Genomic DNA, 12055 nt, shown 5'->3' on the forward strand with positions numbered 1-12055 from the left:
GAAAGGAACTCCTATACACTGATAAAAATCTAGTAGTAAATTCAACAACGCAAACTTGTTTAGTTTTACCATGCAATAACGCAGTAGAGATAACGTCAATCTAATGTAAAGACGACCATGATTTAGTTGACATCACTATGGAATGTCATCGAACCGTTTACCATGAGCCATGTAGTGATCACAACCACACATTTTGTAAATAGTGCTTCGAATCTACCATTTTACCATATTATTTCATGGTTATAGCCAATAGACCTTTCCCGTGAAAAAATATTATTTGCTCAAATGGTTCTTTTTATTTTTCTGAGACACTTTTCCCAAGAAACCAGTATTTTTTTACGCCTGGAACTATTGAAAAACAATCAAAAACTTTTTTTGGATTTTTTCACCCCTGTTTCCTCTATTATTTTTTTCGCCACAAAACCCGTTGAACCCAAGTCTACCCTTTTCCGACCTGTCATTTTGTGTAAATTCACCACACAACTTTGTTTTTGTTTATTATTTATTATTGCTTTTAAAGAAAACAACCGCTTTTTACCCTTTTTACGGCAAAATTATTCGAAGAATGTTTGATCTACATACAGTAGTCGTCGTTGCAGTTATTGAGTATTTATGGATATATGCACCGGTTGATTCGGCAAGTCTCCAGCAGTTGAATCCCAGGGATAGTCATCGATGCCCTGCCGGGACAATCGTTCGCAATGAACCTCACCTTCGGCAGCGTAATTCAGGCGGCGTCGAACGGGCGACAGAAGATGGCAGTATTCTACCCGCTGGCCGGTCTTGGTTTTCGCCAAACTGGGTGGTGCATTTTCTCAGAAATTTAGACTTGCTCTAGCCGTAGATAGTTTCCCAAAATGTGATATTTTAATATTTGCAAGCACAATTTGTTAAAAATCGGAAATATTTCCATCGTGTTTATTTTATTGTAGGTACCAACTAAACCTTAGAACAGCACGCACAGGCAAAGTGTAAATAAAGTACCAGCTGAATTAGGAGAAAAATATCGATAAAATGACTGGAATGGAAAATGCAGTCCTGGCAGATAAGGGCGCAGTACCCTATATTATAACCACCAATGAAAAGGGCGCCGTTACGCTGCCGAATTTTGAAGGTCAATCAGGCAAAGTGAAGCGTCAAGTGATTACCGCTTTCACTGCAACCATCAATACTGGTTTGATCTTCGGTTTCTCGGCCGTTCCGTTGTCGTTCCGTAACCGCACGCTCCTTATACACTAATCCCAGTGAACGAAAGCTAAACATCGTAGGTAGCATCTCTAACAACGACCGGAACACCCATCGGGTGTCTGGTCAGTGGCTACGTTATGAACAATTTTGTACGCAAGAAGGCCGTACTGATAACGGAAATTCCCATGATTATCAGCTGGATCATAATTGCGTGCGCCACAAATATGAAAATGATCTATCCGGGACGTATTTTGACCGGGCTCTTTTCCGGTATGATTGGCCCGGCCCGTGTCTACACATCGGAAGTTATGCCGGCTTCGAGGAATGCTTTGTGCACTGGCATCAACAGGCATCACTACACTGTGGGAGCATACTACACATTATGTATGAATGCATCTCGTTTTTGGGAATGGATTTCTTTCATTACTAGAGATCGAGGACGTCGCATCAGAGCGTTCAAACAGCAGGAAGCCGCGTGCCAACAGCTCAATAACAACTCCAAGCCTGAACTGCTGACGGTGGAGAAGATCAAATTATGGTTAATATGGTAGGAAGCATGAAGCGAACGAGACAAGAAAACTAAATGTAAAAAATTAAAAAGTTTAAAATTATTTAGAACTTGTCATTGGAATGTCTTAACTTGTCATTATAAGACGAGTTATTTTCTATTCCATTCCACCACTTAATCCATCTTCCCATTTAATTATAACTTTACTGATACGTATTTCGACCTCAACAGTAATGCCGTTTTTGTAATCTCGTACTTGACTCGACTAAAGACGATCCTAATGTCAAGGTCAAAATACACAGATAAAATAAAACTTCACAGATTCAATCAAGTGATTGAATTGGGATAGAACTAACTTGTCTTATGATAATTAACAAAAGTTGCATAGAAAGTAAATCGTTTGACGAAAGCTACTAGTATGTTGTACGAAGCAAACATGAATCAAGTAGTCAACAACAGATATGAATAAGAACCAAGAAAACGCAATATGAAAGGGTAAAGTAAACAAAAAAGTTCAAGAAAATCGTTTCGTTTGGAAGGACAATTTATATCTATTTTTTTTGTATATTCTAAATTTCTTCGAAAACAGGTCGTATGTGCAAAAGAAACTCTCCTTGTTCACGCTCTCTTGTGCTAATAGATCGGCTAGTTTTGCTTTTTCTGCTACATTTTCTCTTCAACACACTAGATAGAGCTATTCTCTCTAGATATCGGCCAAGAAATCCGAAGAAAACTTTTGTATTGTTTTGTAATCGAAAAATAATGGAATTAAATAGAGGCTCTCTTTTGCACATAATACTAAGGACACACCTGTGGTACTTGTACCATGTACCATGGTACAAGAGAACAAGAAAATTATCAGAAAAATATATTAAGCTCTTCTAGTGGAATGTATTCAACCGTCTAAGTTATAATTAATGGAATTAAATGGAGAGTACTTAATTCGTCTTAGACGGTTGAATAAAATTATTCCAAGACTATTTTTAATAAAGACAATAATTGGTATGGTATTAATTTCAAGATTATTGTACCCAGTGTGTCATTAGTATAAGACATATTTTCAAAGCGATCTAGTATTGTTCCAAACCACGGATAGTGGTACAGCATTAGGAGGTAATCAGAATCAGACCGAACAAAGGTAAGGATCAAGATCTGGAGCTATAAAAACAAATGAAGGAGTGTATATTCAATAAGTTTTAGAGAAGGTCATGAAAAGATTTTTATTATAGACTTTTATTAAAAATTTCGAAAAGTTGTTGAATGACCCTTATGACCAGATGATGGTCAAAATGCTTGTAATACTGCTATATTTTTATACAATTCTTAATTCGATCTCGGAACGTTCGTACTGCTTTTTTCTGCTCAAACATCTATGCGCTCATTTGTTATTGCCGCTTAAATCTCGACCGCCTCCTCCAGTGAAGGCATACCAGCTTTGATGTTCCTGTCACAACCTCTCCAGTAGCGTTACGACAGCCGAGTGTTATGTCAAAAAACCTCCGCTGCTCAATAGCCCACCCATCCCCCAAGTGTCCGCCAGTTTCGGGCACAGCTCCTTGAAAACAACTTCGACACGAATGAAAACTTAGCATCGAGCTCAATGCACGGTTGCATGCCCCTGATATGCTTAAACAGCAAACCATACTCGACGTTGGGGCCCATTTCGGTGATCATCTCCTCAATCTTCATGCGCTGTGCCGTTTCCAACTTGTCTTCTTTTTCGATAGTGTATTCGTTGTGCATTGCACCAGGGAATGCAATGATAATTATGTTCATGTTGTCGCGACTACCTTTGCGTAGACACATGTCGATGACCTGGTGGGCGATGTCTTTCAAGCTATCGGCGATCTGCATCCGTATGTGCACAAACTACCAGATGTTGGCATTGGTCATTACATCCCACACACCGTCGCAGGTCAGTAAAAGAAGCATAACCGCAGGATCTTGATCTTGGGAGAAGATGTCAGGCTAGTGGTATATCAGCTGTTCGCCCTGGCCAAAATCCTTGACATTTTTATAATTATTTAACGCTTGTGATACTGCAAGGCTCCTGTTTGCCCTCTGGATCATGATGGACCCTCTGGGATTCTTGACTCGCTGCTTTTCACCCGGAAGTATCGCTTTGTGATCCCGGTGAGCAGTTACGACAGATAGTTACCGGTGAAGCTTCACAATTTCCAATATAGATGTTATTTTTAATTTCCGGTGTCCGAACGGTCGACTGGAGCAGCTTCGCAGCACAATAATTATCGGTCACTTTGTGACCGGAATGTTTCTCCAGGAACGCACCCATATCACAGATTGAGAGTTGCATAAAACCTTGTTTTTCGGAATTCACACCGCACGCAGCATGAATGTTACATTTTCACAACAACTGGATTACTTTTTGGGTTCCTCTACCTCTTTATACCGCGAATCTAAATCTGTTCAAAATACGAATTCCTTTCCAATTCCGATGCACAAGTTGTCCGGCAGCAGTGTGTGATGCAAGGGGAAATTCGCAGCTTTGTTTTTGTTTGACATTTTAATTGTAAATAAAAATGATACAATGTTGCCAGAAAAAAGTATTTTTACGTTGTTCTCACCACAGTGCAGTGGTGCCAAAACACGATTATTTGTAGGATCAACATCGTCTGGCAGGAATATTCACCTCATAAAACAGACGATGTTAATCTTTTGAAAAAATTGTAAGAAAATAACCGTTTCATAAAAACAGCTTATTTTATGCACAATGTTATCTAAACCCAAAGACGTTTTGGGGAAAAATACAAAACATAGGATGGTCGGACGGGAAAGGTCTATGGAACGTAGTAACATTTCATCTGTGTTTATTTCATCCTTTCCGAAGTGAAATTTTTCATTTGACATATTTTGCTGTGCGAATAGTTCTACTCCGGTTCCCAAATTTCAATCAGATATTTTATTTCAATTGCAGTAAGTACTTCAAACAAGATATTTTTATGGAAGATATATACATCTAATCTCGTATTTCTGAAATACTTCCAGATTTTCAGTGCGGAAAGCAATACGGTACAAACAAATTTCTTCCCAGAAGCATACCGATTATCTTGCCCGCATGCACATTATGCTGCTTCTGATGATGGCGCGTCAAGAATCGATCCACTATTGTACTTCCAGTTGAAAACTGCAGTAAGCTCTCGCGCCAATCGAGCTTTCTCCCGTTTTCTTTTGTCTCAACTACGTCGCGACTCGCGCCCCACACGGCGCACGCCGGTGTCACCGACGCGCCCTCGTCGCGATCTAGTTGCGACATCAGGAAATAAGGAAAAACTCGATTGTCGCGAGAGCTCTCTTCGATTTTCAACTGGAAGCACAATATATTGCTTTGCCTGTCGTCTGGTGGTTGGAATCAATCCGTATAGGCTTGCCGTAGCCCCAAAAAGAATTGCTCGGATGACAGGAAATTTCGCGTATATTATGATTGCCTAATTTGGTTGAATAAATATCATTTATGCCGTTGGAAATTATGGATTATTTCCACCTGCAAAAATGATATTTAGGCTGTGAACCGGTGGAATGGTTTAACTTTTCGTTTAACTTTTAGTTAAAATTTGACACTTAGATGGTTATTTTCCCATCGTGGTTAAAATTTTACTCCGAAGCCGTCCCATTTGAGTTTTGACAGATTGATAGTTATTCGGAACGGAATGGATTTGGCGCCAATTTTCTCGCGAACAAAGTTTAACTATTGAACTGTCAAATCTAACCATGCTCCGGAGCAGGGTTATTTTTGACCACGGCGAAATAACCATCGAACTGTCAAATTTTAACTAAAAGTTAAACGAATCGGTGGAATGGTTCACAGCCTTAATCAGATTAGGCAATCATAATACGTGGAACTTCTGGCCTCCCGAGTATTTCACTTTGAGTCAATACGGCAAGATTGATACTGATTGATTCTAACCACCACACAGCTGGCAAATCAATATGTAATTCTGCTTTTAAATCTGCACGCAATATTCCATCTCGAAATCTGTTAAATATTGTTTCAATGTACAAATAATAAAATATCTCATTTAAAACGAAAACGAAATTGTTGTTGTTTGATAAGAAATCCGAAATTACCACCATACCTACTATGGAAAACTTTCTTAATACAGTATACCCCCGCTGATCCGACAAATGTATGGCCGGACTAGCAGCGTTTCTCTCGTTAATCCGACTGTCAAATCCATACAAATGAATCAAAACAAAATCACAGCACAAATTTGAAAACTGACAGCATAATGTGTTTAAATGGGTGTTGATACTTTTTAATCCGGAAAATTCCGAATTAGCGAAATCCGGACTAACGAGTCGTCGGACTAGCGAGGTCCGGATAAGCGAGGGGATACTGTAGTTCAATTTACCATGTTCATGTCATTGCATGCATAGGAAATTCAACAACAAAATATTGTCAACCATGCTAGAGTACCTCACTCAGAAAAGCATAGTAGAGTTGACGACAAACATAGTAGTATCAAATATGTTACACGTTCTACCGAAATCAAGTGGTAAAATGTTTTCAATTTTACCCTCAGTATGGTAGGCGTTACTATGGCGTTTCTTTCAGTGTACTGCGGAACTTGAAACATCAGCGCCGAAACATATACGTTCATCCAGACACCAATACAATAATGGTGCTTCGCTAAACGAATTAAAACTCAGCAACAAAAATAAATTCAAACACAAAATTCACATCACTCCATTTTGCGGTTCCTTCTTCTGTTATGCATTCTTTCTTCTTCAACCACAAAACAAGAAACGCCAAACCAAATTCCTCGAACTCTTTCATCTCTCATCTAAAAATAATAAAATCAAATCGAATCTTTCTCCTCGTCGCCATTAAAGACCCGCCGAATGACCAGCCGAATAGTCGCGTCCTTCATGCAGCCGCTTGCTTGAGCACGTCTGCCTTGCGTGATGTCTGTAACTCAACTGCCCGGATAAAAAATATCATTGAAAAACCATTAATTTTACTGTTACACTGCCATTCATTACATAATAATTACCATTGAATATACCGAAAATTTTACAATTAAATTGCATTCGAGTTTATGGTTTTGCACGATAAAATGAATGGTAAATGGGACTTTTACAGTAAAAATGGGGTTGTTATGTATCTTTACAATAAAAAATTCGAAATTTTTCCATACAAAATTCAGAGCAAAACAATTGATTTTACAGTCTTTCAATGGGTTGATTTCTATGGACGAAACAATAGAAAACACTGTGATGTAAATGTTTTTTATTACTTTTTTTATTGTTTTACTATAGAAGTACATTAGGATTTATCAAAAATTTCACTCCAGTATTACAATATAAAAACAATAGAATTTAAAACATAAAATTGATTTTATTTATATAGAAAAATATATATTTTTATATATTGTAAATTACATTTCATTTATTTTTTTATTTAACTGAGCCACGAATTGCTGTCACTTAACATTGATGCATAATCGCTGAAATTGAGGGCGCTGATGACGCAGTTCACCATACTTACTCAACACGCTGTAACTTCTGCTACTGGTGAAGGGAATTTGAATTGTCTTATGATTTGTTTTCCCTTGGGTGGATCGAAGTTAGCTTTACTCGAGGCTTCACTGTTGAAACTGTGAAGAATGAAAATTATTAAAGTATGTCAGTTTTCTTAGAAAAAGTACGCCGAGGAGAAAAGGAAAAGTTACCTGTATTAGCTTTTATGGTATCCCGTTGGTGAGATAGAACAACACTGCCGTAAAAAACCTTTCAAAGTTCATTAGTTTACCTTATGAAATTTAGCCACAAGATAATGGTTTGAAAATCATAAGGTAACCTTATGGAATAGGATGAACTTTGGATGAATCAGAGCCATATCGAATACGTATGTGTATTATAAGTTGAGCATAAAAAAAAACATAGAACTACCTTATGAAATCTCATAAGTCTGTCTAATGAAATTCATACCTTGGCAGAATGAATATATTTATATAAAATATGAGAAAATATTTCATAATTGGAATTTGAACATAAAAAAATCTGATACCGCTTAAATTTTATTGTGCAATAAGAAACATATTCGTCATAAGACCAATGGGTTAGGGATATCAATTCGACTGTAGATCCCCTAAATCGTTGACTTGACACTGATTCGTTGCTGAACAGCGTACCAAAGCCTCAAGCTGGCGTGTCGTCACTGGAATAGAATCCATTCCCTGCTGGGGTCGAACCACTTCGGCGTAAAAATGTATCTCTAATGCTTCTTCCGTCATCTTTGGATGGACGTTCTTCCGGTATTTCATTTTATTCAGTTCCACCGGCAGTACACCATTATCTCATTGGCTCTGATTTTAAATCGTTCGTGCATAGGTGCTGTGCTTGTAATCCGTGAATAGTTATTGTGCTCATTCCGGTTAGATGGGCCTGAAACCCTGCACTTTGTGGTTGTTGTCCGTCTCTCATGCAGTATAATTGTTGAATGTGAGATGCCAGCAAGTTGTCCAGACGAGAATTCAGTCGATCAAGTTGAATGAAAACCAAATTGAATCGAGACAAGAGAGCTGATTCCATTCGGAGCTTTTCTGATATGGTTTTTGATTTATCGTAATGACCTCTGGATTGACTGCAGCTAAGATACAAGTGCGTATGGGTAGTGAATAAATGACTTCTACGTTCTACCTTAGCCATGCTTACAACTTGCTGTTCCATGGCCTCCAACAATATCAGATGGCTTTCGAATATTTTATCAACTTCATCGATACAGCAAGTACCTGATCTACCAGTTACTTATGCGCCCAATGCCAAGGTTTCTGCTGAGTATTTTTTTTTTAAACAGCCGCCGTCAGTGCAGCGTTAGAGTACCCCTGTTTGCGAAAATGGCAGTTGGGAATAATTTAGCACACAATTGCAACATTTGGCTCTTTCCAATACCAGGATCGCCCACAATGAAATTCCAGTGGGCGATGATGGTGCGCGGACAAACGGCATCCACTAACTTATGAGTGAGCTCTACCTCGATGCTTCTAGGAATCTGACCATGTCTTGAACGAGCACCGAGCATGGATTCCTGCTGGCGCACGATTTAAAAGGCGTCGGTTTGCGTAAAAATCGATGATCGCTCCGTGCCATACATGCTTCTCGACAGGATGTAGGAAGAGTCAACATCCTACTTGACATCCTATCTGTCTGCCATATAGTTTGCTGTACATGACACAACGAGCAACGGAACGCCATCCAAGTATTGATTACCTGAAAAAATTAAAGCATAGCTAAGCAATATTTATATTGATGTAATCTGTTTCATTGCATTCCTCAAATGTGTGTAATTCGCCTAAGGACTAAAATAACCTTCTTACCTGAACTGTAGGCTAGAGTTGTAGTTCCTCGTACGGCAAATAACTTAGCTATTAGTTTTCATATGCGACAGACGAATCTCGGATTACGACCAATTGGATGATTGTGACAGAAGTTAATCAACAAATGACTTGATGACAACTTGATGCATGATTAGCTCAGCCATGATCAACGTTTGCTCTGGGTTGTCCACTACATCCTGTCGACATGTTTTCCACTCGACTGTATTAATGCCACATCTGCTGCTCCCGTGACAATATCTCACTCAAATCAAAAGTTCAAATTTTCATCAGATTATACTGCTCCGGGAATGTGGCATAATGCCGTTCGGCTGTTCGAGTTTTTACGATGCAGGTCATCCTTTACAATATGCTGAATCAATTTCAAAAAAATAATTTTTGGTGCTCTAAAATTAAGGGAAACGAATCACTTACCTTGCTGGGGTAAATAAAGTTTCCATCCTGGATATTCGCACGGTTTTTAATAGCATAAACGACAGTAGTTGCTGTGATTCCAAAAACTTAGCGACTACGCAGAATGCGAATCAAGGGTTAACAATATCTGCATCGCCGTCGATCCGTGGAAGGGTATGTTCAACGGGATACTCTCGTGGTGGACCAGACATTACACCTGGCCGTAAGGTTGCCGGAATCCACAATTTCATCGTACTGTTACAATAGTTCTATTAAAATCTTTACCGTTAAAGAAAATCTGTTGGAATTTTGTTATTTTTTATTTGTAAACATTGGAATGAACGTGAAGTGAAATGAACTTTGAAGTTAGTTCATGATTCTTTTTCATAAGGATTGTTTTGGAATTTCATAAGGTAGACTAAAGGCCGGCGCACAATGGATCCGGTTAGCAATCCGTTTTTTTGACAGTTATTTTAAATGCACTGGATTATATGGGCCAACGCACATTGCGTCCGGATGGACTTTACGGTTAGGTACTAACGTGTACTAAACGCAAACCCATCCGCAAGATATGGCATTTATCTAATCCTGCGCTTGACTTTGCGGAAAGTTCATTATGTTTTGGTTTATTGAATCCATAAGATTTCAAATTTTGTAATCGTGTAATCGTGTAATTAATGCTCGTATACCTAGTTAAAAGTATAAACATTTTATAGTATTCTAGAGGTAAGTGTGTTTATTGGGCAGTATTTATGATTATCGGATCCAGTAGGACCTTCAGTTGTGACGAGAAGGATGAATAATTTTCGTGCCGCTATTCCGCTTTCGGAGTTGTAAATAGTCCAATCAAACAATCTGGTTTGTTCCTGTAGAAATTATTGCTGGCAGTCACTGTCGAAACAAATACCAGAGATGGCAGAAGAATGCATTGACCGATTGATTTGAAAACCGAAACCAAAAGTTCCCGTCGACCACAACCTGTTGGATGCAAATCGGACATGGATAAGTGAGCAGATGAGTTTTCGCACTAACTAAACTCTTCGAGTGTCATATCAGGTAGGAAGCATAGCACGGTGCTCCAAAGCATAATATTTGAATAGAGCCACAAAAGAGATGACATTATTGTCTCCTTTTTTAAAAGGGCACAGATGTATATGTTCAACGTAATTGGTTTGGTATAAACCACATTATATGTTGTTACATTTATGATTATATAAAACATGACAAAATTAATACTAATTAATAGCAAAGTTCCTGTATTTTTACGGTTGTTGTCTCGTGACCCGATCGAAATTTACTTCGATTGAACCGTTTGATATTTTTATTCGCGTAGGATGAATAAACATTTTATTAGTTTAAATCAGTTTACTATTGATTTAAGGTAAGATTTAGATCAAGGATTTGTGAGATATGGGTTTTTAACTCTTGTGTTACCGATAGAGTAACCAGGTAACGAGAGGCTTCTGAATATTGTACCGACAAGGGCACTCACGGAGTTGAAATGATCATAAGTTCGTCGGTTTTAAAGCAAGTTGCCAACCACGCAGTCTGCGGAGGGTTCGCAAATCGTCCTCTACCTGATCGATCCTCCTTGCTCGCTGTGCACCTCGCCTTATTATTCCCGTCGGATCATTGTCGAGAACCATTTTCACTGGATTACTGTCGGACATTCTGGCCACGTGCCCGGCCAACTGCAGTCGTCCGATTTTCGCGGTGTGAACGATAGATGGTTCTCCCAACAGCTCATACAACTCGTGGTTCATTCGCCTTCTTCACGAACCGTCCGCCATCTGCACCCCACCATAGATGATACGCAGCACTTTACTTTCGAAAACTCCCAGTGCGCCTTGGTTCTCCACGAGCATCGTCCAGGTCTCGTGTCCGTAGAGAACTACCGGTCTAATAAGCGTTTTGTAGATAGTCAGTTTGGTACAGCGGCGAACTCTATTAGATCGGAGCGTTTTGCGGAGTCCAAAGTACGTACGATTTCCTGCCATGTGTCAGGTCACCAGTGAGCCCATAATCTTCGTCTTCGACATGTTTATGACTAGTCCAATCCGTTTAGCTTCGCTTTTCAGTCAGATGTAGGCTTCCTCCATCCTCTCAAAGTTACGTGCCATATGAGCAATGTTGCCGGCGAAACAAATATCTGGACGGACTTCGTGAAAATCGTACCACTCGTGTCGATTCCTGACCTTCGTATTACTCCCTCCAAAATGTTGTTGAATAGCAGACACGAAAGACCATCCCCTTGCCGTAACCCTCTGCGCGTTTCGAAGGGACTCGAGAATGTCCCTGAAACTCAAACTACGCACATCACCCGATGCATCGTCGCTTCAACCCTATCGGTTTATACGGAAGAGAGAAAGAGAAAAAGAGGGAGAGAGAAAAAGAAAGAGATAGAAAGAGAAAGAGGGCGAGGGAGAGAGAAAGAGAGCGAGAGAGAGAAAAAGAGAAAGAGCGAAAGAGAAAGAAAAAGATAAAGAGAGCGAGAGAGAAAAAGAAAGAGAAAGAGAGCGAGAGAGAAAGAGAAAGAGAGCGAGAGAGAAATAGAAAGAGAGCGAGAGAGAAAGAGAGCGAGAGAGAAAGAGAAAGAGAGCGAGAGAGAAAA

At 39.3% G+C, this 12055-nt stretch overlaps 2 pseudogenes; both read right to left on the reverse strand.

Moving 5' to 3' along the window:
- Window positions 1-3005: 3005 nt before the first annotated feature.
- On the reverse strand, window positions 3006-4322 carry LOC134214568 (protein phosphatase 1A-like; annotated as a pseudogene).
- A 2699-nt stretch (window positions 4323-7021) lies between these two features.
- On the reverse strand, window positions 7022-9744 carry LOC134214569 (DNA helicase MCM8-like; annotated as a pseudogene).
- Window positions 9745-12055: the final 2311 nt, after the last annotated feature.

This window comes from Armigeres subalbatus, chromosome 2, assembly GCF_024139115.2.
Source record: "Armigeres subalbatus isolate Guangzhou_Male chromosome 2, GZ_Asu_2, whole genome shotgun sequence".
NCBI classification, from domain to species: Eukaryota; Metazoa; Arthropoda; class Insecta; order Diptera; family Culicidae; genus Armigeres; species Armigeres subalbatus.